This window comes from Pantherophis guttatus, chromosome 1, assembly GCF_059756535.1.
Source record: "Pantherophis guttatus breed Tessera chromosome 1, ASM5975653v1, whole genome shotgun sequence".
Lineage (NCBI taxonomy): Eukaryota > Metazoa > Chordata > Lepidosauria > Squamata > Colubridae > Pantherophis > Pantherophis guttatus.
In genome coordinates this window covers 260436431-260463011 of record NC_142063.1, presented here as the reverse complement: position 1 = coordinate 260463011, position 26581 = coordinate 260436431, and positions in this window count along the sequence as shown.

Genomic DNA, 26581 nt, shown 5'->3' with positions numbered 1-26581 from the left:
CATTAAGTTTAAACAAAATATTTTAGAAAACTTCTAAGTTATGTAAGTGCCTCTTTCTTTCTTTCTTTCTTTCTTTCTTTCTTTCTTTCTTTCTTTCTTCTTTCTTTCTTTCGTTAGTGTGATCCCACTGTTTGAACAATGATCTCAAAAATCTGGCTTCTGCTCTCCTTGTTATTGGATTAAAAGATTAAAATAAAGGACACTTGAGTTTATTAATTTAATGAGCTAAAAGAAGAAAAAAGGACTACAGAGATTTCCCTGATTGTTATGTTGCCCAGCCCATATTTAACTAACTAGCTAATCAGCTGGTCATGTGCTTCTTGTTTGGCTGAAATCAAGATATGTTATGTCAATGGCATTCCTGGAATCTATTAAGGACATTACCCAATTAAAAAATGAGATAAGGTTGTTCTAGACAATTTTTTCTTGAGAAAACTCTGATGACTTCTGGTAATTACTGCATTATTTTCCAGGTACTTATAAACTGATATATTTATGAACTGTTTAAGTATGTTTCCAGAAATGGATGTTAGAAGTCCCTGTAATTTCCTCAATTTTCCTCCTCATACACAACCCCTTTCCCCACTTTTTGGAAGACAGGAACAAAATCTGCTCCCTTCCAAGCATCTGATACCTCATTTGTTTTCCAAGGCTTTTTCAAAAATAATAATAAAAAAGGTTCAGTCAGACCATCAGCTTGTTTCTTTAGTACCTTAGAAAAAAATCCATCTAGCTTAACAATTTAAACTAGTTCAGAATAAAGTAATATTCCCCTATCATGGTTTCATCATTATTATTATTATTATTATTATTATTATTATTATTATTATTATTATTATTATTATTATTATTCCTGCCCCTTCATTCTCTCTTTACAATTATTTCTCAAAGCTGTTATTAATGTGGTATTTCCTGTTCATCCACATTGGACAAGATGTTATAAAAAGTTATAAGCAAGAAGTTATAAAGTTACTATTGTATCTGGGACTTATCTGTAAGCACTTAATTAATTGGCTCCTTGGATCACTTTTGCCTGTGGGACTGTTCCTTCCCTCTTTCATGTACTTATGTGATATGACATATATTTTCACCAATAATATTTGAAATCATATTATTAAAGCTTAAGTAAATGATGATCTTACATTCCCTCTACAGCTTTTAAACCTAGAAAGGTTTAAAAGAAACATTATCTGATCTATACTAACCACAACCCTTTCTATATTTCTATATTTCTATGCAATATTTAAAAGGTCATTAGAATCAACCATCTCATAGTATATCTAGTTGCATCTGTTTAGCTTTTGACATATGTTGTTAATCCACAATTTTAGCAGGGCAAACACGGATCAGTTTAGTTGACTCTGTAACCCTAGATTCACAAATTATTATTTATAAACACCATCTTCATCCTGTTAAATATCATGTTAAATAATCCAGCTATCTGGTGATATTTTTGTACATAACGAAGTAGATTATTTCCAAAATATAGTGGTTTATTTTATTAAATTGCTCTGCTAATTTCCCCCACTATTTTTTTTAACTTTATAAAGGCAAACATTGCTGGATCTGGGGCACAAAATGATTATTTCCCCTTTATCTGAAGGTAACGTCTCTCTGAATAATCTTAAAACATGTGGGGTAGATGACTAGACAATTATGCCACATAGGTGGATAAAACATAGAGCAGAAATGTATTTCAAATTAAGTGTTTTTATTAAAGCTAAATCACATCAATAGTAGATAGCTAATTGTAGCCCTTATAGTTATCATTTCCATAGAAAGATGGAAAGTAGCCCGCCCTTTCATTCTGTTATGCAATAAACTATATAGAAATTAAGTAAAGTTCAACTGCATTTAACTATAGTTCAAAAGATTATATAAAGTTTGATTCATAATTCTGTTCTGACAAATGGGAACAAAGTGGAATTCGATCCAATCTAATCTCTTCCATGTTTGCACTGAAGAAGTCTATACCAGGACAAGATTCAAATGGTCAGAAATATCTGATGTTCAGAAATTTTCCATTCTTTCACTTCTGCTAAAAAGGGCTAAATCTTTTTAGGAATCAGAATCTCACATCTTCCTTTTCTAAAGAGGGGCTGGAATTGCTGTCTGTGGTGTGAAGTACTCATATGAAGAATTTTATCATTAGCAAGGCTCTTTTTTTCAACTCTGATGCTGGAGAGAGGGTAGGCAAAAATCAGCAGATTACTGGGAATGTGTTTTTATTCTCCCATCTAAATAGTGCAAGCAAGTCATTGTAAACTCAGACTCTGTTTTCCAGCAGCTTTGAGTGATTTCTGCTGTAGTGGAACAGTTTATTCTATTAAGCACACAGCATTCTAGAAAGTTGTGTACACGGGGAAAATGCCAATTTTATTCTCTTCAGTTTGGAACAGTTGTTTTGGCAAGCAGGTCCAAAATGTTATGAAGAGAAAAAACAAGAGCCAATTTTTTTTTAAGTGTTCTTCTGTACAGTGGCTGGAACATATCCTTGAAAATTTCCAATTAAGAGAATTTTTAAAAATGCCTACAACAGAGCAGAAAAACAGAGATAGTGTACAAATACAAACACAAACACAAAATTTCGAGTTTTAGGTTTAATATTGTGAGTTTTCTATCACCCAAAGAGATAAGAATTACATAAGATTTCTAATTTCTGGTATTTTCCAGATACTCTGGAATTTCAGTTCCATTCATTTGATTGATGGATTCTTGCACTTGATTTATACCATTATAATGTCATGAAATGGTTTGCAATGTACTTTAAATAAGCTCACTGCCAAGGTAACAAACTGCTTGAGACGTTCCATAAAAAAGAAGGCCATTCAGATCAGTCTCTGGGTTTATATTAACTAAATTTTTTTTAAAAAAATTAAACCCACTTATATTTATTGAAGTTAAATGCCTTTCTATCCATTTGATAATCACAGCGTCTTCCTAAAATAAAAGCAAACACCAAATGTAAACAAATTAGTGTTAATGCAATTAGAATCTGGATAAAAATTAAACATTAGAATAAATAAATTAATGATTAACAATCTTGGCAGAAGAGGTGAGTTACTTATCAGGTGAGTTGTGAGCAAACACATTTTGCACATTCTATGTGCCAAACAAAAGCAAAGATAAATAGTGCTAAATCTGGCTGATTAAGATTGTATTAAAACCCATAGCCATAATAGTGCAAAAATGTGCCTTACTATAACAATTGCTTGCAAAGCCAGTCAAACTAATGATCATTGAACACTACCAAATTGCGAACCTGCTCTTTCCCATGATGTATAACTCCATCCATAGCTAATCTCAGAGTCCAATTTTTCCCTTATCAGTAGTATCTCTGTCTTGTTGGGTTTAATTTCAACTTGGTTTCCCTCATTCAGACTACTTAGAAACTTTTAAGATTGGAGTATCTTTCTATTTTAGAACTAAGTAAATCCACAAGAGACAATATTCAAGGCTACAAATACCTTCCCTGGTGAGAAGATGAGAAGCAGGAAAGATGGGTATTATTCAATATATTGATCTCATTTATCTCCAAAACTCCAGCATAGGAGACAAAATAGAATCCTAAAAGACTTAAGTATCAACCTGTAGTTCTTTAACATTATCTTCCTGGAATTTCTTGACATGGAAGATTGAAACCACCACAGAATATTAGCAGTAAACCTCAATCTGGCCAGGCAACTCAGAAAGATATCATAATCAACTTTGGGCAAGGACAGAAAGTGAAAATTCAAGAGTGCCCTCAAATTGTGTACCAGTTCTATCTGAAGAAGTAGTACAACCCCATTGTATGGCAAATCCCTGATACAGGGTTATGGTTAGGGTTGAGTTTAAGCTTCTTCCTCCCCATCCAGATCTTCACTGCTTCCAGGCACCGGGGCATCATACTAACAATTGTTGATCAGCCAAGGATGAAGATGTTCAACTGAGTATCATCTGCTCACTAATATTAGATCTCATGTTGATGGATGACCTGATACAGGGGTTTCATGAAGACGTTAAATAGAACAGATAAAAATGTTAAGCCCCATGGTACCTCACAAATAAGGACCCAAAGACTCAACTTTTTCCTCCCAGCAGACTGTTTGTTATGGTAGATAGATCCCATTTTCATCTCATGAGCATCACTTCTTACTAAAAAGTAATTGACCACCTATTTATCATTTTCAGCTGTCCTTCTGTCTTCCTAGAAACTTTTGACGTCAAACAAAGACTTGGCTACTCACCCCAAAGTATGGGTCTTAAGAAATGTTGATGGTGAAGTTTCCCAAGTTCTTCCATTATTTTTACTTTTTGTGAATTACTCTGAGATCTGCTGGCACACAGGACTCCATATGATTATTTTACTAAAGAAATAATTAGGGACTAAATCAGAATGAATGCAACAACAAGATAAACTGCTCTAGTATAAAATCTTAGCAGGATTACTATGCATTCTCTAAATGGGGAACCTGGATATGATACTGTTTTTACCTGTCCATACAGTCTACTTAACTGAACATGAAAAATGTTGAGTTAATTATGTGGCTAGGTCCTGTCCTTTGATAAATGTTGTCTATATTTAATTAGAGATATTGCCTGGTAAGAATCACAAGTCTGATCACAATATACTTACACTTAACTATATTTGACCCAGGTGTGAAATCCAGTAGGTTCTGACAGGTTCTGGAGAACTGGTATCGGAAATTTCGAGTAGTTTGAAGAACCGGCAAATACAATCTCTGACTGGTCCCAGAGTGGGGTGGGAATGGAGATTTTGCAATATCCTTCCCCCAGGAGTGGGGAGGGAATGGGTGTTTTTGCAGTATCCTTCCCCTGCCACACCCACCAACCCATGCCACACCATGCCCATCAAGCCACGCCTACAGAACCGGTAGTAAAAAAAAATGAATTTCACCACTGATTTGACCCAATTTTGGAAGACTTTACTCTGGTCTGGGAATGATGCGTTTTCAGTGCTTTAGGTGAAACCAGTCTGGCTGTGTGTGATCATCTCAGCATGCTTTAAAGTTGCCTCTCATCTGAAGTGGTCCTTTGATTGCTCTATCTTGAGACCACACGATGGGTGAGATTCGAACTTACAGTAATTGCAGATAGCTGGTGCTAATCACAATGCTATTAGTCTGCTGAGCCACCATGCCCTAAGGACATGTTCTGTCCTTTCTATCAATGCATTCATTGTTGTTCCCAGCAGTAGTGGGTGAATCTTCATTTTCAATGGAGCAACTTTGGACTCTTCCCCAGAGATGAGTTAAAGTGCTATTCACACATCTCTGGACAGGAAGAAAACTATACCAGCATCTAATATCCAGAGCCTGGATAGCTCTGCAGACTAAAGCACTGTAATTTAACACCAGCTGTCTGCAATTAAAGTAAGTTCGAATCTTGCCAGGCTCAAGGTTGACTCAGCCTTCCATCCTTTCTAAGGTAGGTAAATTGAGGATTATTCCCCTCAGTTTGTGGGGGCAATAAGCTGACTTTGTATAAAATATACAAAAGTATGAAGGCTATTGCTTAATGCACTGTAAGCCGCCCTGAGTCTCCGGAGAAGGGCGGCATATAAATCAAATTTTAAAAAAAGAAAAAAAAGAACCATTATGGATTTGCAATTGAATGTGCCCAATGAATATGAATTTGGGCAAACTCCAGGAGACAGCGGAGAACAGAAGACCTGATGTGCTATGGTCCATGATGCCGTGAACAGTTGGATATGACTTAGCGACTCAACAACAACAACAACAACAATTGAATGTGCTGCAGTGGAAGATGCTCAATGAAAGGTTCACATTTAATTCAGGCTGGAGGCCAGGTTTGAGGTATTTTAATGTATTCCTTCATTTGAGATCATAAATGTTTTTACTACATAGCATTTTCATTTGGCTTGTGTTCCTTGTTCCTTTTAAACCTTCAAGTATTTAGAACAAGATTATTTTCCCCAATCTATCAAACTGCTAGCTACTTCTTAATTTCCCCAAATGATGTGTTTTGTTTATGTTCAAGGACTGCAGCATCTCAGTAATGCAATCAAAGGCACAAGACAGACAGGTTTCAAAAAGCTCCCTGGCTTCAGCTCTACACTGTTTGTTGTTGTCAATATCTAATCCATCCATCACTGTGGCTGACTTGCGTGATCACACATTTCTGAACTGACAGGAGTGGTAAGCGCATTCCATGGATAAAATGTCTTCAAGAATCACTTTGAAGGATGCCAGTTTTTGTGCATTCACAGCATCGAGTCTTCCTCAGAAAGTGATATCAACATATGCATCAGGATCTCAAATAGAGCTGGAATCAAAAGTAGGATTTATTTCAAAACATTATTTGGTAGAATTGTTGTCACTACTGCAATCCACTGTTTTACCATATGACAGTAGCTCTATAAAGGATAATTCTCTACTACTAGCAAGGTCCATTTGTGCTGGACTAAGGGCAGATTCATGATCTTCAGCTTGGACAAATCCAAATTCTCTCCATTCCTGTTAGTGGTTTTCTCTTTAGAAAGGAGAACATTCAGATAGAGATGACATGCTGTGCCATAATGTATATGAATCAGAGATTTCTTGTTTGAGGGTTCATAACTTAGAGCAGGGGTGTCAAACTCAAGGCCCGCAGGCCGGATCTGGCCCGTAGGGTGCTTAAATCCAGCCTGCGGGGTCGGCCTGGAAATATCAAAGGACCAGCCCGCAGTGCCTCTGCCAGCTAAAACGGGCTGTGTGCAGGGGCCCCAGCACCTCATTTTCACCCTCCATGGCCTCCTGCAGCACTCTGCCAGCCAAAAACGGCCCCAAAAATGGCTGGCAGAGTGCTGGCTGGAGACTATGGCAAAACAGGCCAGGAAATGGCCAGAAAACTGGCCCAAAAATGGCTGGCAGAGTGCTGCAGGAGACCATGGAGGGTGAAAATGAGGTGCAGGGGAGCCGTGCGCAGACCCCCCTTGCCCCATTTTGGCCAGCAAAGTGCTGCAGGAGGCATCTATCCCACCCCACCCCACTGCCGCCCCCACTGGCCCACAGAGGAGAACTACAATGCTGATCCAGCCCTCGAAGAAATCCAGTTTCACACCCCTGACTTAGAGGAAATGAGGGCCACCTTTGGACTTTGGGTGGCATGCTAGAGGCTGCACTAGATCAAATAGATCAAAGAACCAGTTAAGAAAAAACAAAACTGTGAGTTCACCAATACCTATATTGAATTTCAGTTCATTCAATGCAATTATGATTACACTCCATATCCTTATTTTACCACTTTCTTTTTTTTTGTTCCCACAAAAGACAACTCGTATTTACTAATTTTATAACTAGGTAGTAGTGCATCTCTCAAAAAGAAAAAACAGCATCAACGTTCACGACCTTTTATTTCATGCTTTGTTTATTAATGTTTCCACTTTTCTTGAATTTATTAACATTTCACATGTACACAAGGATTTAAAGTATTTAGAGGAATGCAGCATTGAGGGATATGAGAAGAAAGGGAGCTTTTCAAAACATATCCAGTGGATTCCAGAAAAGGAGGGGAAACATAATAGCAAACATTTGAAGGTTTCTTCAGCAAATTTGGATGAAACTTGCTTGCTTATGTACCATCAAATCAGTGTTGACTCTTAGGTACCACATACATTTTCTCCATGATGATCTATCCCTCATTTGGTCCTGCAGGTCTTCACAGTGCACCCATTGCCCATCTGTCTGAGTCCCTACACCTTACTGCTGGTTGTCCTCTTCTTCTTTTTGGTTCCACCTTTCTCAGCTTTACATAGCCTTTTCCAGAGAATTAGGTCTTCACATGATATGTTCAGAGTAGGAAAATTTGAGCCTGGTTATTTGTGTCCTGATAACACTGCATTGATTTGCTTGATGATCCATTTGTTTCTTTTATTGGCTGTCCATGATAACCTCTGGAGTCTTCTCCAACACCAAAATTCAAAAGCATCAATATTCTCTCTATCCTGGAAGGAAGCTTATCCAGGATAGACAGTTATATTAACTGACTTTCTAAATACAATTCCCTGCAACCAGAGCTGACAAACAATAATTGTAGGAATTGTCTTTGTGGGTTGGCTGAAATAAAATATTTTGCTATATATATCATATGTGAAATTGGCAGCTATATAAATGTGAAGAATGAATAAAAAAATAGATAAACAAAACATTAAAATGATTTATTAAATATGCTCAGGATTAGTAACTTAGAAGTCTTTTTTAATCATTTAGTTCACTAAAAATGAAACGTAAGAAGCATTTTAAAGAGCTGCTGAAGGCTTACTAATTTTGTTCTTAATATAACTATTTTAATTTTATTAACCCTGTGCTGCTACCTAGCAAATTCCCATCCTATCTATGGCTTTCTTGCTTTCTCACATCTGCCTCCAGTGACCAAAGTTTCTTCAATTACCTGCTTCTATGACAGAATAACAGAATTGGAAGGGACTTTGGAAGTCTTCTAATCCAGGGGTCCCCAACCTTTGCTGCTTGGTGGCCCAGTTGTGGGGGGGAGGTAAGGAACTGGGCCACATGAGCGGTGGTCCAGAGCACACATGTGCGCATGCAGCTCAACTCACACAAGTGCTGGGCCGGTGCACCCGTGGACAGCTCGACTGCAAGTGCAGCTGTGCGTGCATGCATAGCAGCCCACTGCTTGCATGAATCAGACTGCATGCATGTATGTGTGCTAGCCCACCACTTATCTGAGTCGAGCTGCACATGCACGCATCTGTGCCAGCCAGTGGTCCGGCTGCAGTGGCCCTGACCTAGTGGTTGGGGACACTTATTCTAGTCCAACCCTCTTCTCAAGCAGAAAACCCTATACCAGGGGTCTGCACAGAGCCATTTGGACCCATTTCCCACAGAAAAGAAAACACTGGGAGCCACAAAACCATGACTGACTATTTCTTGAGCAGCAACAAAACTAGCATATGTAGCTGAATTAAACGTTCTGTTTTCTTCTGAAACTTTTCTTTTCTTGGATTATATCCATGGTTATTGAAAAGCTCAATAAATTGTGTGCCGGCACATTGGCAATTGTGACACATAGCCAAGGAGCTGCAGGAGAGGGGTGAAAGAGGCACATGTGGCTCCATAGCCGCCGGTTGCTGACCCCTGCCCTATACCATTTCAGACAAATGGTTGCCATTATATGGATAATTTACCATGTAATGGTAAATGGTGCCAAATGAATTCCAAGAATGATGGAAGCAAAAACAATCCAAACTCTCTAACGCTTGTCCATGTAGAATGTATGTTTATCCACAACTGTATCTGCCTTAACTTTGCCCTTTTTTAAGTCATATCAGTAAAATACATGCATAGCAAAATGTTGGTGTAATGTGATCCCTCACAAAAGCTGGTAAAATTATATATATATATATATATATATATATATATATATATATATATATATATATATATATATATATGTGTGTGTGTGTGTGTGTGTGTGTGTGTGTGTGTGTGTGTGTGTGTGTGTGTGTATGTATGTATGTATGTATGTATGTATATATATAGCAGCTGAAAGACAGCCATTTCCATTTTATCCATACATGAAATTCTTACTAGTAGGTTCCAACAGTTATGCAAATGAGGAAGAACAATCATGATAGTTAACAGTGCTGAAAAAAGCAGAGAGAGCCTAAAACCAGGTCAAGTTTTTTGCCGCCTTCACATAATAAAATTTGGAAGTTCTTGCTGAGAAGATCAAAATGTTTGTCTATGAAAAAAAGCAGTAAGTAGCCAGATCCTTGCCTTTCACCATGCTAAATGGATTGATGGGATATGATAGCAAAATTCCTACCACTGAGCAAAACAAAAAAGAATGGGAGGAAAAGAAATATTTTCTCTATGGCCTAAAGCTGTGATGGCAAACCTGTGGCATACGTGCCACAGGTGGCACGCAGTGCCCTCTCTGTGGGCACATGAGCCGCCACCCCAGTTCAGCTCCACCGCGCATGCGTGCAACCTCCCGCCAACCAGCTGATTGTCGGGTCCCTGCTGTGCATGTGTGAGGGGTGGGGCACGTGCAGAGACAATGTGCGCATGCACAGGGCACATGTGGGGGGCATGCACACATGCAGGTGGGGCACGTGCAGAGGGTTCACACGTGCATGCGGGGGGCAGGGTGGTGTGGGAGGCTGCATGCATGTGCAGGGGGCATGTGTGCATGCATGGGATGGGACACATGCATTGCATTTTGGGAGTTTGGGCACGCACGCGCTTTGGGTACTTGGTCCACAAAAGGTTAGCCATAACTGGTCTAAAGCATCTCAGAGGAGGTTTAATGTTCAGGGCACCCTATCTATGATATAAACTCAAGTATTTGTAGGTTTTCAAATTCCATTTTGCTACAAGCTACTAAGTTTCATATCAAAGACAAAGGGGTGAATGTTGCCTCTTCTTTCTCGGATTTCTTATAAGTACCCTTTCTCAAGGTTTGTGATATAAATATACACCAGGCAATTCCACTGCCTTACTTAAGGATAAATGATAAGCCATTTCAGCTAAAAATACTCTAGAAACAAGTAGTACATTCTTCAAAGTATGACCCTGACAGTCTTCATCTTTCATCCTGAATCACATACCTTTTTTTTTTCCTGCTGGGCTTTTCTTATTTACTTGGCAACAAACAGTGTTTAGAGGCTGTGTTTGTACTGCAATGGATGCAAGCTTCTCCTTGCATGGAGCCATTGCCAGCCAAGACTCATAAACAATCTGTTTGTATTGCAGCTACTTGCATGGGAGAATGTTAGTCTCTCAGCACTATTCAATACCATCTTTTGTGATTGTGGTTATTGTTGTTGTCCTCTATACACTAAGAACCATTTAGGTGACATGGGTGGTAGAGAAATTTGATAAAGAAAGAAAGAAAGAATACAATAAATATTCTTTTTTAGATCTCTTAAAATTTCACAGGAAATAACAGATATATATTTATGCCACAAAGCCCATCTCTAAAACTGTGTTCATCTTTCGGTACCCCACTCTACAAAAGATGTATACAAATTGGAAGAGTCTTAAAGAACCATGATAAACATAAACAGGAAAATGGAAACTAAGTCCCACAAGGAGATAATTAAGTGGACTAGATATGCTTACATTGGAAAAGACCAAGCACTTTTCAAATCTCTGATGGACTGTCATACAGAAAAAAAGCTATCTATTGATTACGTCTCATCTTCCAAATCAAGGCAAGAATTTTGACAATGAAACCAATTAGTTAAGGAGATGAATGCCCTTTTGATGGATATGTTCAAGCAGAAGCTATCCAATTAACTACTAGGGATTCATTAATCTGGATTCCTGCACTGGGTGGAGAATTAAGGCTTGGTGGCTAAATGGCCCCTTTCTGCTTTTATTGTTCAGGAATTCTAAAATAATCATCCTAACTAATTTCCCTTTTCCCAAATCAAATCCTCAATCCAAACCATCTTGTCAAACTTTTAAATGAAATCTCAGTACCAGTAAAGAGTCCTTCCCCTTCCCCTTCCTCTTATCCACAAGTTAAGGCCAGCCATGCCTCACTGTCAATAGCAATAGCACTTAGACTTATATACCGCTTCACAGTGCTTTCCAGCCCTCTCTAAGCGGTTTACAGAGTCAGCATATTGCCCCCAACAATCTGGGTCCTCATTTTACCCACCACGGAAGGATGGAAGGCTGAGTCAACCTTGAGCCTGGTGAGATTCGATCTGCCAAACTGCTGGCAGCCGGTGATCAGCAGAAGTAGCCTGCAGTACTGCACTCTAACCACTGTGCCACCGCGGCTCTTATCAACCCTTCGCATAGGCCAGGTCAAGAAACAGACTTCTCAAGAATTACTGGAAATTAACTATACTTGGATAAAATTTATTGAAATAGACTACAGCAATAGAATCTTAAAAGCCTGACTATGTTCCCACTTCCCTTGTGAGTATGCCCCAGGGAGTTAAGACATAATCCGTTTGAGTTCCTAATGTTTTCTTCATTTCACAAGCTTTAAACATGTTTTTATGACTGGTGCCACATAGTTTCTCTCAGGCCATCTCTGTAGCTCTCTATTCTGTGAAGAATAGTTTGTGATTCAATCAATAAGCCAGAAAATTCAAAAGATAGCGAAGTCTGTGATAATTTTATTATTTAAGTTTTTATGCCACCCGTCTCCTTTATAAGGTGATTCCTTTCTCTAAGTTACCTTCCAAATGTTCCCAACCAAGGACCCAGTCTCTCTGCACCAAAGCTAACATGTGGTGAGATGGGTGGCAAACAAATTTAATAAGTAATTAAACAACACACCTCCTCTTGTCTTAATTCCTTCATATTACAGCACAGCACTTTTTCTGACTCAACAGATTGTGCTGTTTTATCTCCTTGGCTCTGATTTTGAAAGCCTCTACAGCCAACATTATTCTGATATTGATGGCCCAGGTATAAAATGCTAGAAACCAATCACTACTAGCTTCTCAGCCTCTTATCTCCAAGGCTCTAAAAGTCTTGGCTAATGAGTCTCTGGGGCTAGAAACCTGTGTTCAGAAAACAAGACACGGTATCTACATCATCATTTGTCCCAGGAAGACAATCTCCTTCCTTGTTTCACACTTCCTATAAATTTGCTAGCACAGTGTTATTAGGGAATTTAGCCAACTTGAATGAACTTTTCTTGAGTTTTCTAAGAAAGTATTCTCATTGCCAAAATCATTTCTCTTGTCTATGGACCTTAACATGAACTTTTTCCTAGCAATGTACCAAATAAAAAAGCCCCAAACAAAATGAAAATGTTTTAGTCATGCTTTATTTTTATTTATTTTTTTATTGAAAAGTTTTACAAAAAAGAAAAAAAAAATTCAAATATTTCCTCTTCTCCCCCCTCCCTTCCTTCCCCCCCACACACCCACCCCCCGGACTTCCCAAAACAAAATACAGGGTAAAACAATTAACAATCATGTGCTAAGCTAAGCTAACTAACTACAGATTCCTATCCCCCCCTCGACACTTTAACTCGCCTTTTACTTAACTAAATATGCATACTCTTAACTTTTCTATTCATTCATAAGCTATTTGATACTTTTTAGTTCGATATTTTTTTTAATGTAATCAATCCATCTTCTCCATTCCATATATATCTTTCTTGTGAATGATCTTTCAAGTATGCAGAAATTTCTGCCATTTCTGCCATTTCTACCAAATTTGCCACTTTTAATGTCCATTCTTCAATAGTAGGCAATTCTTCCTTCTTCCAGTATTATGCCACCAAAAGTCTAGCTGCAGTTATTAAATTTAAAATCAATTTAGTCTCTATAACCATACAATCTGTGATTATACCCAACAAAAACAATTGTGGAGTAAACTTTATCTTCTTTTTAAGAATATTTTGGATAATCCACCATATTTGAACTTGCTTTAATATTCTTTTACACACAATTATAATCCGATTGTCTTCCTCATATAATCAAGTAACTTTTGATGCACCCTAACAATTTAACAATTCCCTTTACAACAGTGGATCTCAAATTTATGGCAGCACACTCTCACCAAATGATAAACAAAATTTGTGTGAGCCTCATAAATAAAATAAATGCTTTCACTGGTGTTAGGGTTAAATATATCATTTTAAATTATTACATTTTAATCTGTGCATCATAGGAGTCCTCAAATGTTGTGGTAGAGCAGCTGGTCAATGCAGGTGTATGTGAACAAAATAGGAGCCAACCCCAGAGTGATCTGTCACAGAGTTCTAACCTTGCCTAACCAGCCTGATCAGAGTTAAAAAATAATGTTGCTTCCTTTCTAAGATTCTGGCTCACAAGTGAAGAGCTCTTGCTCTGTATCACTCAGCTCAATGCCAAATAACTGCGCTGAAGGATTACAACTTTCCAAGTTCTTCTATCCACATTTTTAAAAGAGCTAAAATTGAATAAAACAGTCGTAAGGTCAACATGTAGCAAACAAACTAACAAAAAAGAAGTCAAGAAAGCAAAATTGATGCACCCACTTAATGACATTAATTTAATCATTATCTTTATTTTAAAGTGCAAATTAAACATTCACTTTATAATTCCATATCAGCTCCCAATTTTAGCCAAATTGATTTTCTTAAACCTATGACATTTTTGGGAGGGGAGGGGGGGGAAGCTATCCATCATATCCAGCAAGCAATACGGAGGACCCAAGGCTGATGGCCAATGATATATAAGCCACGGTTGGATTTATTCCTGAAAGTGATTTCCCCATGACCCTTCTTACATCTTTAACAACATAAAAGAGCCAAGGTCAACCATAATACAGAAAAGCAACTGGGAAAAGAAATACAGCGCAACAGATAGCCCCAATAGCGTTCTCCACTATCCAATTAAAATGTAACCTGACTCAGCATATCCACTTATGGGGGGCAAAGGCTAATATAAATTATACCAACTAAGAGTCGCATGTCAGATGTTGCTTTAGGCAAAATGAGCTGTAGAAGATGAAGGCTTTTTAGATTTTTAGTAATGGTGTTCAGGATTGCAGTCTTAGTAAATATAATACAAAGGTAAGCTATTCTTCTAAAATGAGGGAGTTCAGGCTACTCCTTGATAACTTTTCTGTAGATTGCTGTATCCAGAAGATACTGTATGTCTTAGAACCTACAGAGCAATCCCCCAAACAGGTGGGAATCATTTCTTTTATAACATGCATAGATTTGGACTATATACAAACATATATTGGGCTGATCTGAGTATTAACTAAATATTAACTATTAAGAAACTTCCTGACAATGAGAATAATTAACGAATGGAATGGCTTGCTTCCATAAGTTGTGGATGCTCCATCACTGGAGCTTTTTAAGAAAGATTGTTCCATTTGTCTGGAATGGTATAGAGTCTTTTGCTTGAACAGGGAGTTGCACTAGAAGACCTCCAAGGTTCCTTCCAACACTTTTATTTTGTATTCTGATATTAAAATTAGTGGGATCGTTACAATTTCTTCTGGCAGTTTTTTAAACTTTGATGGAAAAGGAAATCCCTTGCTCCCTGTTGGTTTTAAGGGAGACAAAACCTTTGGAGAAATTCTCAGTGGTGAGCCACCTATTTTTATTATAAGTGGCAGAATAATGTGAATTATTATCCTGTTACTGCATTGTACCACACCATTGTTGTTTAAAATTTTTATTTCGTAAAATGTGCAATGGACTTTACTTTCCACATCCTCTCTACTTCCTCCTTCAGGCTCTGGTACTTCTCCAGCTTCTCATACACCTTCTTTCTGATGTTGCTCTCACTTGACACTCTTACATCTATCACCACCACTATCTTCTGTTCCTTGTCTACTATCACAATGTCTGGCTAGTACCTAGCAATAGCACTTAGACATATACAGTTTCATAGCACTTTACAGGCCTCTCTAAGCAGTTTACAGAGTCAGCATATTGCCCTAACAATGTGGGTCCTCAGAATATCCTGAGTCAACCTTGAGCCAGTGAGATTTGAACTGCCGGCAATTGGGAATCAGCAAGATTAGCCTGCAATACTACATTCTAACCACTGCGCCACCACAGCTCCTACCTACCTACGTGTGTGTGTGTGTAAACATATTCACACACACACAAATATTGAAAACAGTATAATTAGATAAACATCAGCTACAATACTAGCAATAAATACAGCATTAAAATCACAAAACTAAATAGCAATAACAAATGTAGTGATGTATTATCATCTACAGCAGGGCTGTCAAACTCACGGCCCAAGGTTGCGCCCATGCCTGGTTTAGCAAAGTGGGGGGGGAAAGTCACGATACATCACGTGACGACACGAGTTTGACACCCCTGGTCTACAGTATACTACCTATGTCATGTGAAATTGCCCAGTATTGTAACAGGAATGGATCATGTATTCTGATGGCCTCAGCCATTCAATGGACAAATATGTGGCTAATTGTAATGTATGCGTAAGAATTTCAACAATAACTTTTAAAGTGCTTCCGGAAGGCAGAAAAAGAGAATTGCACTGAGGGGTAAAATACAGTAACTAAGATGCTGTTCACAAGTAGCAACTGGTTCTTCAAGGTCACAGCGCACCTTCCGCCGCGCTGTGAAGACCTTTTTATTCCATCAAGCGGGCTTGGCCTAATCTCCTCCCTTTCTTAATATGTAAATTTTAATCTGTTTTTAAATTATTGGGGTGTTTTAATCTGTCTGGGCCAAAATGATTTAATTTGATTTTATCTGGTTTTTAAATTTTGTGTATTTATATATTTTATTGCTTGGCTGTTCACCGCCCTGAGTCCTTTGGGAGTAGGGCGATATACAAATCAAATAAACTAAACTAAACTAAACTAAACATGCAGCAGACACCTACTGAGGTAAACAATAAACATTCAATAAATGAACATGCAGCTCAGTAATATTTATGTTATTTATTTAACGTTTACCATCTTATGCACGCTAGGAATGAAAAGTTTCCCAACCAGGTTTATGTAACACTAATGAAAAATCAAACATAACTAGATCTGATCTCTTGATCAGGCCGATAGAATGCCCATGATCCTCATTGATCACCTGAAGGCAAACAGAGTAGAAGATGTAAGCATAACCCATAAAAGATATTCCTGCATCAATAAATTAAATTTAACAATAAGTACATCATGATCATGATGATTTTTAATTAGTTCCACTTAGTTCCATACTACACAGTTGAAAATGAAAGAGAGAATAAAGATCTTACATACATACTTGGTTTTGAATGTTTAATAGCCAAAATATAGGGAATGAGGGCACCAGCATTTGAGATTTAAGACTGAAATTTATCCTACAAAATATGAGTGCAGAGTCCTCTTCTACTGATAGTTTATAGCCAGGTGTGTGTCTACTGCAAACTCCCACACAGACAGAGTATCTAATTCAGCCACATAGCACACAGACAGTGTTAGCAACAACAACAAAAAAGCAATACAAAATGTCAGTCATGCTGTAGGCCAACAGAACAGTATGATGTCCATGTAAGATGCATCCACAGATGCCCATTTCTAAGCAATAATCAATACCGCTTAGAGAGTTCATAAACAAGTTCTAAGCTTGACATCCAGCATGCAAAGCATCAACTATTGTGTGTATCTTGAAACAAGCAAGCATTTGGAGGAAGACACTAAAACACCGATTCATTTCCGTTCGTGCCAGCAGCTTCCTACATAATGACTTTGCAAAAGGAAAGAAAAGCACAATGAAAAAGCAAACAGTATTTATTTTTACTGTGGTTTTCCCCCTGCCAATCACACTTCCTTAACCTCATCCGTCTTTTCTCAATATCTAGACTAAAACAAAAACACATGATAATTACCAGACTTACTCTACTTTAAGGGAATAAAAAAAATGCTTCCACAGAATCTGAGCAGCTCAATGCTTTGGTGTACATGTCTTACAGGTTAACCCTTAAAATACTGGCATTTTCCAAAATCCCAGGAACACAGCATGTACCTAGAGTGACAAACTGCTGTTTTGAAGACAAAGTGCCTAATCATTAGATGATGCTACAAGAAGCCTCTTGTGTCTTGAAGACATCTAATGCATCCTTCTTATTTTCTCATTGAAAGAAGAAAAGGAGAAGTGGGAAGGGAAAAGAAAGTGAATGGGATAAAGGATGACAGAATAGGGTCAGGCAGAAATAATGTATGTGCTTTAGAAAGACAAAAGGAAAGAATGAGAAAAAGAGAAAAAATATCATCTAAATTTCTCAATAGTGTTTCTTAGCAAAATTAAGTCCTTGCTAGATCAACATCATGGCTTGCTAAAGAAGTGATGTTCTGTCCCAGTTCTGCTGCTTGGCTGATTAACAAAATACTGATTGGAAGAAGCAATAGATATGGAATATTTTGAAGATGCTGATTGGTTGCTGAATAACCAATAGTGTATACTGATTTACCTTTTTTCTCTCCAAACTTGTACGCATCCCTCCCCCATTGGTATCTACCAATGTTCTGGTCTGGTCCCATGAATGTGGCCAGAGGTGGTATTCAGCAGGTTCTGACCAGTTCTGGAGAACCGGTAGTGGAAATTTTGAGTAGTTCGGAGAACTGGTAAATACCACTTCTAACTAACTGGCTCTGCCCCCATCTATTCTCTGCCTCCCGAGTCCCAGCTGATTGGGAGGAAATGGGGATTTTGCAGTAACCTTCCCCTGGAGTGGGATGGGAATGGAGATTTTACAGTATCCTTCCCCTGCCACGCCCACCAAGCCACGCCCTCCAAACCATGCCACGCCCTCCAAACCATGCCCACAGAACCAGTAGTAAAAAATTTTGAATCCCATCACTGAATGTGGCTCTGCCAAAGGGGAGGGAATTTAATAAACTATATTGTAAATATATGGCTTTCTGTCTCAAAGGTGCTTTTTCAAGAGGCAATGGCTTTATGGCAATTTAAACAGGGAAAAGTTCAAACTATGGCAAGATAAGATCAGTGTCATGTGGTCAAGAGGGATTCTAGGATTTTCAGGGCATTGTGGTGCTCATGTAAATGTTAGGTGAGGAAAGCACTTGACCCTCTTGCTTAGAAGAAAGATAGGAATGGCCACAATTACATTACTAAGAGAGGGAAATTTGACTATATCCAGTGCTGCTGGAGTCTTACTTTCACAAGACTGAACATTTTTTCCATAAGATGACTTTATGCTTGTGGTTAGGTTGAGCCTGAAGTTTTCAAATGGATTTTAGATTCAAAACTAAGATAAGGTGAAAAATGAAACACACACATGCCTGCAAAAAATGCTGCAATTGTCATAGCACTGGTTCCAAAAATGGCTGACAGGCATCACTTTGATACATAACTGGAAACTACAAGATCTCATGACATGAAACAATACAGGCCCATCTAAAAGAAAATCGTAATCAGAGCTCTTCTTACATTTGTGATAAACTACCATCCCATTTCCTTTCTCTTCTCTTAAATCCCACAAACTCACCAAAATGTTCTTCCTTTTTCTTCATTTCAGAATAACAAAGCTTTCTTGATAAAATCCTAACATGGACATTATGTTTTCCTTAGGGCAGTGTTTCTCAACCTTGGTAGCTTGAAGATGGGTGGACTTCAACTCCCAGAATCCCCCAGCCAGGGGGATTCTGGGAGCTGAAGTCCACCCATCTTCAAGTTTCCAAGGTTGAGAAACACTGCCTTAGGGGAATTCCTCCTCCAAACTCTTTATTTGATAATAGATTATTATAACAGATAATAGATTATTATTATTATAAGGGGTATCTACGAGACCGCCTTCTGCCGCCAATAGCCTCCCACCGGCCAGTTCACTCGCACAGAAAGGGCCTCCTCAGGGTGCCGTTGGCCAGACAATGTCGGCTGGCAACCCCCAGGGGGAGAGCCTTCTCTGTGGCGGCACTTGCCCTCTGGAACGACCTACCCCCAGAGATACACACGATACCAGACCTCCGGACTTTTCATCGGGCCCTGAAAACACATCTATTTCATCTGGCTGGTCTGGCTTGATCCCATCCTTTCGGTTTTAATTTGAAATTGGTTTTAACTGGGTTGTTTTAAATTGAGGGCCGAAATTATTTAATGTCTTTTAAACTGTTTTTTAAATTTTATGTTATGTTTTATCTTGGCTGTTCACCGCCCTGAGTCCTGTTGGAGAAGGGCGGTATAAAAATAAAATAAAATAAAATAAAATAAAATAAAATAAAATAAAATAAAATAAAATAAAATAAAATAAAATAAAATAAAATAAAATAAAATAAAATAAAATAAAATAAAATAAAATAAAATAAAATAAAATAAATAACTTGTAATCTTATTGAAAACACTGCCTGTCTTTTCTATTTTTTTATATTGACTCAGGGATATGCTGATTCAGAGTAATTCTCCTTAATAATATTCCAGACAAGATTTCAGCTTCTTAATGTACAAAACAAGAAGTACAACTGCAAATTTGACAATGAAAGAATATTTGTCTAAATTCCTTTTTCACTGCAGGATTATATATCCAAAATAGTCTTCCCAAGTGCATCTTGGATTCTGTGAGTGGCAAGAAGTTGCAAATCCAAAAGAAACCACAATGACATTTGGAGTAAATGTTTACTATTATTTCTTTCTTCATTACACCACCTAATGAATCTTCTTAGACAAAAATGCCAAATTGTTAGAGAAAGGATGCATTTCCTCATATAAGGTTTTGAATAATAATGTTATTCAAAAACATTACTTTATTTGACACATTTAATCAACAAGTTCTCCCTTCAATCCCCTGGAAGAAAATAAACATGAAATAGCCATAATTTTCTTTCTGGCATTTAAAATATTAGCTTCATTTTTCCTGGGTCACATTTTTTACTAATATCTTCAATTCAGTAAAGAAACCAATAAGATTATTGAAGTGGTTCGGGAATAACGAGAGGCACAACCAAGCAAGTGACAACAGCTCTTTAATTTACAGTGAGACTTCAGCAAAAACTCAGAGGCTGCAGTCCTCCTTATATACAATCCTGGAGGGACTGTCAGCCAATCAGAAACGTAGGCAGGTTTGAAACTCCCGCTCAAAAGTATCAATACATAACACCCCTCCCTTCCCAGAAAGCACTGACATTCAAAAATTTACATAAGTACACACAAAATCTCGCAGGTGCCCAGGGCGAGTTCTCGTCCTAGTTGACCTGCGCAGTTCAGTGTTTGGTGGGGCGTCGAGCTGGTCGGAGGGACTTTCTGTCTCTCCCGGCTCCGCCAATGGAACCTCCTGGATTTTGTCCGGGGCGTGGTTATCCCCGGTTGGGAGTGGCGACTCGCTGGGGCGGCGCTGGAACCAGGGCTTGTCAGCTAAGTATTCTCGCGAACCCGGGCTTGAGTTAGCTGTTTTGGGAAAGTTGTTATAGTTAGGCTCGGATATGTCTAAATTTATGTTTGCTTCGCCGACTACCCTTTTTCTCAGCTGGTCTATGTGGCGCTTCCAGAGTCTGTCTACCCCCACGTCTACCGTATAGGATTTCAGGCCCGTTATGCCCACTATGGTTCCTGCAACCCATAGAGGTCCGCTGGCATAGTTGCGGGCGAACACCGGGGACCCAACCTGAAACTGTCTTAGTCCGGAGGTCTCTCCCTTGAAGTTTTCGTGCGAATAATTGGGGTGAAGCCTATCTAACACGCATCGGAGCTTCCTGCCCATGAGGAGCTCTGCTGGGCTTCTCCCTGTGGCTGTGCATGGTGTGGCATGCTGGACAGCTAAGAATTGATCTATCCTGGCCTGCCAGTCCCCGTTGTCTAGTCTGGATAGGGCCTCTTTGGCCGTTCTTACAAAACGTTCGGCCAACCCGTTAGAAGCCGGGTGGAACGGGGCCGATAGGGCATGGCGGATGCCCAGTCCGGCCAAGTATCCCTCGAACAGGGTTGCTGTGAACTGAGGGCCGTTGTCAGATACTAGGGTATCCGGTAGGCCATGTGTGGTGAACAGCTTGCGAAGGGCCTTAATAACAGCCTCGGCTGTGGTAGAGGGCATTAAAATGATTTCGAGCCATTTCGAGAAGGCATCTACTACAATTAAAAACGTTTGCCCGTGGAAGGGGCCAGCAAAGTCAATATGGATCCTCCCCCATGGCCCTTTTGGTTTCTCCCACTCTCGGATGGGCGCTACCGGGGGATCGGGGCGAGATTCCTGGCAGGGTCTGCACTTCCCCACCCACTCAGAGATAACTTGGTCCATGTTGGGCCACCAAACGTAACTGCGGGCTAAACTTTTCATTCTGACAATGCCCGGATGCCCTTCGTGCAACAATTCCAAGACCCTCGTTCGTAGTTTTGTTGGCACTACCACCCGATCACCCCACAATAAACAACCCCCTTGCATAAACAGTTCGTTTCGTTTGTTTACAAAACCTTGATAGTCCCCCCCGTCCACCTTGACCGGCCACCCTTTCAGCACCCACCCCATCACAGTACGAATGATTGGGTCCCTGGCTGAGGCTTTAGCCACTTCGGCAGAGGAAATAGGTCCCAAAGTTAATGTGTCCAGTAGAAGGACGGAGGCCTCAGGTGTTGGATTGGTCAGTAAGTCAGGTAGGGGACAGCGGCTGAGGGCATCCGCGTGACCCAGGGTCCATCCAGGTCGATGTACAAGTTGGTACGAATAGGCCGAAAGAAAAATAGCCCATCGAGTCAAACGTGGGGACAGGGCAGCGGGGGTGGGCCTGTCGCCTGCCAAAAGTCCTAGCAAGGGCCGGTGATCAGTCACAAGTTCGAATTGCTGGCCAAAAAGATATTCGTGGAACTTTTTAACCCCCGCAATTGCAGCCAGAGCCTCTCTGTCCAATTGGCTATAGTTTGGCTCTGCGCTTGACAGGGTGCGAGAGTAAAACGCAATGGGCGCCTCTAGGCCGTTCGGAAGTCTATGGCCCAGGACGGCACCAACTCCTACGGGGGAGGCGTCACAAACCAATACAAGCGGTAGCGCTGCGTTGTATTGGATTAGGAAACTGTCTTCTGATAGAAGTCTCTTAACTGCCTCAAAAGCGGCTGCTTGTGGTTTCCCCCAGACCCATGGTACATTCTTCCCCAATAGTTTGTGTAGGGGATCTGCGACGGTAGCTTTGTCTTTTAGGAACATTGAGTAAAAATTGAGCAGTCCAAGGAAGGCTTGGAGCTCAGCTTTGGTCTTGGGGGCAGGTGTGCTCTTAATTGCTCTCACCTTGCTTTCGGTAGGGTGGATGCCTGTGCCGTCCACTCTGTACCCCAGAAAATCAACGGAGGGGACAGCGATCATACATTTATTTTTTTTAAGCCTTAGTCCCGCTTCCCTAAATCTAGAAAGGACGTTCCTTACTCTATCCCCTAACTGACGTTCGTCCTACGTGCTGACTAGAATGTCATTGAAATAGGGCACCACTCCGGGGAGCCCTTGCAGAAGGCGCTCCATGGTGCTTTGAAACAGGCCGGGTGCGACGCTCACCCCAAACTGGAGCCGGGTGCATTTGAATGCACCCCTATGAGTAACAATCGTTTGTGCCTCTGCCGTGGCATCATCAACTGGTAATTGTTGATAGGCCTGAGCCAGGTCTAATTTGGCAAAAAATTTTCCGGGCCCCAGGGAGTGTAGTAGATGATGCACGATCGGCACCGGATAGGCGCTCGGCTGCAAAGCCTTGTTGATCGTGCACTTGTAGTCGGTGCAGATTCTAATTGAGCCGTCAGACTTAACTGGGGTCACTATAGGGGTTTCCCATTTTGCATGGTCGACAGGAACCAACACCCCTTGTTTAATCAGTTTGTCCAGTTCCGCATCGATCTTTGGTTTTAATGCGAAAGGCACCCGTCTGGCCTTGAGTCTTATTTGGGCTACGTTGGGGTCTAAGTTAAGGGAGATAGGGGTCCCCACATACTTGCCCAACGTGTCCCCGAAAACGTCCTGGAACTCGGTCAGGAGACTGTCTTTTAACGATGACTTGAGCATCTGGTGGACGCCGGTGAAACCCATGCCGAGGGCTCGGAACCACCCCATGCCGAGAAGGCTGGGAAGCTGCTTCGTGACGATGGTCAGTGGCAGGTCTCTTTCATAGTCTCCGTAGGTGACTCGGAACGTGCCCACGCCTTCGAGGGGGACTCAGTTCCCCTGGTAGTCTAGGATGCGCAGTCTCTGTTTGGAGAGCTGGTCCTTCCGGAATGACGGCAGGAGGGTCTTTAGGGTCGCCCAAGACATTATGGAGAGAGCCGATCTGGTGTCGATCTCCATTGAGCATGGCTTGCCGTTGATTTCGACCACCGTGCTGACTTTGTCCTCGACTTCCGCGCTGGCCTGGTCTATGTGAATGCTGCGGCCATCTCGAGGTTCAAATTCGCGCCGTTTTTTCGCGCCGCCTTCTCTCGTTGGTTGTTTCTGGCGCGTTGATTCTGGTTGGCTGCGGCGCTCACGTGGTTGGTGTTTTCTGGGCAGAATGGCTCTGCAGACTCGCGCCAAGTGCCCTTTTTTCTCGCAACGCCTGCAAATAGCCTCTCTATATTTGCAGGACAGTCTGTCATGGTGCCCTCCACAGCTGGGACAGCTTCGCCGGGGGCTGCCAGTGTCTTTTCTCTGGTGCTCTGTTCGGAAGACGTCTTCATCTGACTCGGACTCCGAGCTGGATCCGGCGTCTTCTCTGTGCACCGGGGCAGACTTAGGGTTGTCTTTGTTGGTCAGCGGACGCTGCAGTGTCTCTGCGGCTTTTGTGGAGGCTTCATGAGCCCTGGCCTCGTCTAGAGCTCCAGCAAGCGTTAAATCAGGCTTGGCGAGCAGGCGCCGTTGCAGCCTAATGTCCCGGACACCACAGATGAGTTGCTCAAGCAACGCATCGTCCAAGTCTCTATAGTCGCAATGGGTTGCGGCTTTTCTCAGGCTGGCCATGTATGCGCTGACCGGTTCTCCCTCTCGCTGTACGCGCTGTCTGAGTTGGTATCGTTGCACGAACTTGGAGGGCACGGGAGCGTAGTGAGCCCGGAGTGTGGCCATCAGGGTGTCCCAGGAAACGGTCTGGACCGGCGTTGGCTCGCACAGTGACTCTGCCATCTCGAACACGTCCGGTCCGCAGTGGCTTAGGAAGAGGGCCCTCTTCCGATTAGCGGAGAACCCTTGCATGTCACTGGCTTCGAGCGAGCATTCGAACCTCATCAGGTACGAGACCCATTTTTCGCGGGTCGGATCAAAAGGCTTGGGCGGAACGTAGGCAGACATGTTCGGTATGCCTCCTGTAGTTCGCCTCGTCGCCTAGCTGAAGCTCGTGGTCTCACTGGTTCGCTTGTTGTGACCTCAATCCCATCCTCGTCGCCAATGAAGTGGTTCGGGAATAACGAGAGGCACAACCAAGCAAGTGACAACAGCTCTTTAATTTACAGTGAGACTTCAGCAAAAACTCAGAGGCTGCAGTCCTCCTTATATACAATCCTGGAGGGACTGTCAGCCAATCAGAAACGTAGGCAGGTTTGAAACTCCCGCTCAAAAGTATCAATACATAACAATTATCTATTAAAAAAGTAATCCATGGTGAAGCATACTGTGCTGATAAATTTAATATTAGTAGCAAAATTACTCAATTCCTTAGCCTAAGATGGGTAGTATCTTAATTTAATTGATAAATAAATAAATAAATACATATTTTTAAAAATCTTTGCAAATTCCAGAGAAATACCTTACCTGAATACAATTGTACTACCACACTCAAAAGATAGTCTACAATTTGGGAGTTATCCTAGACTCAGAGCTCCTGCTTCGAAAGTAGTTGGTAGCTATTGACTAAATGATTTTACAGAGTTACATGTAGTACGCCAATAGTAACTATTGTTAGAACAGAAGGTCTTGTTCATGGTCACTCATATTTAATCAATTCTCAATTGGATCATTATAATGTATTCTATGCGGTTTTACTCTTGAAGAACATTCAGAAACCATAGCTGGTACAGAATTAGGTAGCTTGGATATACTCTGATACATGTACTTAAGCAATCTCTTTCTTTCAGAAACTCCATTGGTTTCCAGAGGGTTTTGGAATGCAATTTTAGGCTGGTTGTCACGTTAAGGCCCTAAAAGGCCCTACTTGGCTTCAGTCCTGGCTGTTTGTCAGAATGTCTCCTCTGGCATTCATCTATCTGCCCAACTGGATCTCATAGGGTCAACTATCTCCAGGTCCTGTCCCTCTGGAATTGTCATCTGATGAGGCAGAACCAGGAGACAGGCTTTTTCTGTCACTGCTTCATTCTCAGACACTTTGGTCTGTTTCATCTTTCATCTTCAGGAAACTTGTAATATCCTTTTCTCTTCACTCTCAGGTGGCTCAAGAGGAAGGTGTTTGAAAATATGTATGTGGGTTCTACAGTTTCAGGGCTTATGTATATGGATTTTGTTGTTTTAGGTCTTTGGGTTTGGGATTTTTAAAATCATTTGTTGTTAATCACTTGCAGACTCTGGAAGTGGGAGCTACACAGGCATAGTAAATGAATAGGTCAACAAATAAATAATACTGGGAAGTTAATTATGAAGAGGGAGAATTTAGGAGGAGCAAAGGAATACAGATGGCATGGTGGTTAGAATACAGTATTGCAGGCAAACTCTATCTACTGCCAGGAGTTCGATCCTGACCGGCTCATGGTTGACTCAGCCTTTCATCCTTCCAAAGTTAGTAAAATGAGGGCCCAGATTATTGGGAGCAATGTGCTGACATTGTACATAGCTCAGAGAATGCTGTAAAGCACGGTGGGGCAGTTTATAAATCTAAATGCTATTGCTATATATCTGGATGAAAAATTATTTGAACTTGAATGAATATAATGTTTAGACAATCTGATCAGTATTTATAGTAGAAGACAATAGCAGACTATTAGCAGAAAACTAATAGCAGGAAAGCTACATGAATATGTCCATGTATTCAGCAGGTGCTGATGCCAACCTGATGAACTATTTACCTTTAGCCTTACAAAAGTCTACATTTTAAGGAGAAAACAATCAGCACACAAAATGTCATGAAATTCCCAAAGTCCATTAGATGAGAGATAAATTGGATGTTAAAACTGGAAGCGATCAGTTACTGAGATTTTTGAAACTACATTCTATTTTTCAATAAATCATGTTAAAAAAGAAGCAGACTCTTCCTTTCCTTTGAACTGAGCTGCCTTGACCCTATGA